Source organism: Chiloscyllium plagiosum, chromosome 2 (assembly GCF_004010195.1).
Source record: "Chiloscyllium plagiosum isolate BGI_BamShark_2017 chromosome 2, ASM401019v2, whole genome shotgun sequence".
Classification (NCBI taxonomy): Eukaryota; Metazoa; Chordata; class Chondrichthyes; order Orectolobiformes; family Hemiscylliidae; genus Chiloscyllium; species Chiloscyllium plagiosum.
Window position 1 is genome coordinate 144,664,411 of NC_057711.1, and position 3,826 is coordinate 144,668,236.

The window sequence follows — 3,826 nt, forward strand, 5'->3', positions numbered from 1 at the left end:
TGGATGCTAGGAAATTGTTTCCGTTAGGCGAGGAGACTAGGACCCGTGGACACAGCTTTAGAATTAGAGGGGGTAAATTCAGAACAGAAATGTGGAGACATTTCTTCAGCCAGAGAGTGGTGGGCCTGTGGAATTCATTGCCACAGAGTGCAGTGGAGGCTGGGACGCTAAATGTCTTCAAGGCAGAAATTGATAAATTCTTGATGTCACAAGGAATTAAGGGCTACGGGGAGAATGCGGGTAAGTGGAGTTTAAATGCCCACTGGCCATGATTGAATGGCGGAGTGGACTCGATGGGCTGAATGGCCTTACTTCCCCTCCTATGTCTTATGGTCTTATGGCATGGTTCTGTCCACTGAAACTTTGTGTTCTTCTTCAGCAAATTGGTTAACAGTGCCACTACACCGCTGAAGTTTGGATCAAACTTCTGTTAGAATCCACTGAGTCCTAAGAATCAAAGCACCTCTTTCTTCAAGGTTGGTCATGGAAATTTCTCGATGGCCTTCATCTTTGTGTTCTTGGGGTCAACCTTCCATGACCAATGTTTTGTCCCAAGAGTGTCACCTTTGCTTTCGCGAATTCAGTTTTATTTAAGTTTATCACCAGTTTTGCTACTCATAGTCACTCAAAGCGCTCCGCCAACTGTACCATGTGATCTTTCCAGGACTTGTTAAAAATCACTACATCATCCAAACATACTGCACAGTTTGTTAACCCAGCCACAACTCTGTTCATGAGTCTTTGGAATGTGGTGGTTGCGTTTTTCATGCCAAAGTGTATCACTTTAAACTGATTTAGCCCATTTGGGGTTACAAATGCAGAAATTTCTTTCGCCATCTCTGATAAGGGTACCTGCCAGTAACCACGCATTAAGTCCATGAGACCATAAGGCATAGGAGTGGAAGCAAGGCCATTCAGCCCATTGAGTTACCTCTGCCATTTAATCATGGCTGATGGGTGTTTCAATTCCATTTACCCGCACTCTCCCCATAGCCCTTAATTCCTTGTGAGATCAAGAGTTTATCAATCTTTGCCTTGATGACACCCAACATCCCGGCCTCCATTTAACATCCCAGCCTCCACTGCGCTCTGTGGCAATGAATTCCACAGGCTCACCTCTCTCTGGCTGAAGAAATGTCTCCTCATATCCATTCTAAATTGACCCCCTCTAATTTTAAGGCTATTCCCATGGGTCCTAGTCTCACCGCCTAACGGAAACAACTTTCCAGTGTCCACCCTTTCTAAGCCATGCATTATCTTGGTCCAACTTGGTGATGTAATCGGTTTGTCTGACTTTCTCAATGCAGTGGGCGGCACGGTGGCATAGTGGTTAGCACTGCAGTCTCACACCGCCAGAGACCCGGGTTCAATTCCCGCTTTGCGTGACTGTCTGTGTGGAGTTTGCACATTCTCCCCATGTCTGCGTGGGTTTCATCCGAGTGCTCCAGTTTCCTCCCACAATCCAAAAATGTGCAGGTTAGGTGAATTGGCCATTCTAAATTGCCTATAGTGTTAGTTGAAGGGGTAAATTTAGGGGAATGGGTCTGGGTGGGTTGCGATTCGGCGGGCCGGTGTGGACTCGTTGGGCCGAAGGGCCTGTTTCCACACTGTAAGTAATCTAATCTAATCTAACTGATAGTCCTCCAATCTAGGAATTGGATAGGAGTCTGATTTTGTAATAGTGTTAGGGACAACTAAACCTGGCTTTGAAGGGATCTCATATCACTGGTGACAGTACTGACATGTCATCCCCTTGGGAAAACATCTGAGTCTCAGAGCTTTTATCTGCCACCTGTTTCATTTAAAACTGTGCCCTGTTTAGGCGCTGTTTAGCTAACTCACCTACTCAATTTAATCTCTCCCTCACCTTCGATACATAATCTAAGTGTGAGATCACCGACTTTGGTCATAGATAGAACATAGAACATAGAACAATACAGCATAGAACAGGCCCTTTGGCCCACGATGTTGTGCCGAACATTTGTCCTAGCTTAAGCACCCATCCATGTACCTATCCAATTGCCGCTTAAAGGTCACCAATGATGCTGACTCTGCCACTCCCACAGGCAGTGCATTCCATGCCCCCACCACTCTCTGGGTAAAGAACCTACCCCTGACATCCCCCTATACCTTCCACCCCTCACCTTATATTTATGTCCCTTGTAACACTCTGTAGTACCCGGGGAAAAAGTCTCTGACTGTCTACTCTATCTATTCACCTGATCATCTTATAAACCTCTATCAAGTCACCCCTCATCCTTCGCCGTTCCAATGAGAAAAGGCCTAGCACTCTCAACCTATCCTTGTACGACCTATTCTCCATTCCAGGCAACATCCTGGTAAATGTTCTCTGCACCCTCTCCAAAGCTTCGACCTCTTTCCTAAAGTGAGGCGACCAGAACTGCACACAGTACTCCAAATGTGGCCTTACCAAGGTTCTGTACAGCTGCAACATCACCTCACGACTCTTGAATTCAATCCTTCTGCTAATGAACGCTAATATACCATAGGCCATCTTACAAGCTCTATCCACCTGAGTGGCAGCTTTCAAAGAGCTATGAACATAGTCCCCAAGATCCCTCTGTTCCTCCACTTTACTAAGAACCCTACCGTTAACCCTGTATTCCGCATTCTTATTTGTCTTTCCAAAATGGACAACCTCACACTTGACAGGGTTGAACTCCATCTACCACTCCTCAGCCCAGCTCTGCATCATATCTAAGTCCCTTTGCAGCTGACAACAACCCTCCTCACTACCCACAACTCCACCAATCTTCGTATCGTCTGCAAATTTACTGACCCACCCATCGACTCCCTCTTCCAAGTCATTACTAAAAATTACAGACAGCAGAGGACCCAGAACTGATCCCTGCGGAACTCCACTTTAACTGGGCTCCAGGCTGAATATTTACCATCTACCACCACGCTCTGACATCGACCAGTTAGCCAGTTCTCTATCCAACTGGCCAAATTTCCCACTATCCCATGCCTCCTGACTTTCCGCATAAGCCTACCATGGGGAACCTTATCAAATGCCTTACTAAAATCCATGTATACTATATCCACTGCTCTACCCTCATCCACATGCTTGGTCACCTCCTCAAAGAATTCAATAAGACTTGTAAGGCAAGACCTACCCCTCACAATTCCGTGCTGGCTGTCCCTAATCAAGCAGTGTCTTTCCAGATACTCATAAATTCTATCCCTCAGTACTCCCTTTGCCTACCACCAAAGTAAGACTAACCGGCCTGTAATTCCCGGGGTTATCTCTATTCCCTTTTTTGAACAGGGGCACAACATCTGCCACTCTCCAGTCCCCTGGTACCACCCCCGTTGACAGTGAAGACGAAAAGATCATTGCCAACGGCTCTGCAATTTCCTCTCTTGCTTCCCACATAATCCTAAGATATATCCCATCAGGCCCGGGGTACTTGTCTATCCTCAAGTTGTTCAAAATGTCCAACACATCTTCCTTCCTAACAAGTATCTCCTCTAGCTTACCAGTCCATTTCACACTCTCCTCTTCAACAATACAGTCCCACTCGTTCGTAAATACTAAAGAAAAGTACTCATTCAAGACCTCACTTATCTCTTCCGACTCAATACACAGTCTCCCACAACTGTCCTTGATCGGACCTACCCTCGTTCTCGTCATTCTCAGGTTTCTCACATACGCATAAAATGCCTTGGGGTTATCCTTGATCCTATCCGCCAAAGATTTTTCATGCCCTCTCTTAGCTCTCCTAATCCCTTTCTTCAGGTCCCTTCTGGCTATCCTGTATCCCTCCACTGCTCTGTCTGAATCCTCTTTCCTCAACCTTATGTA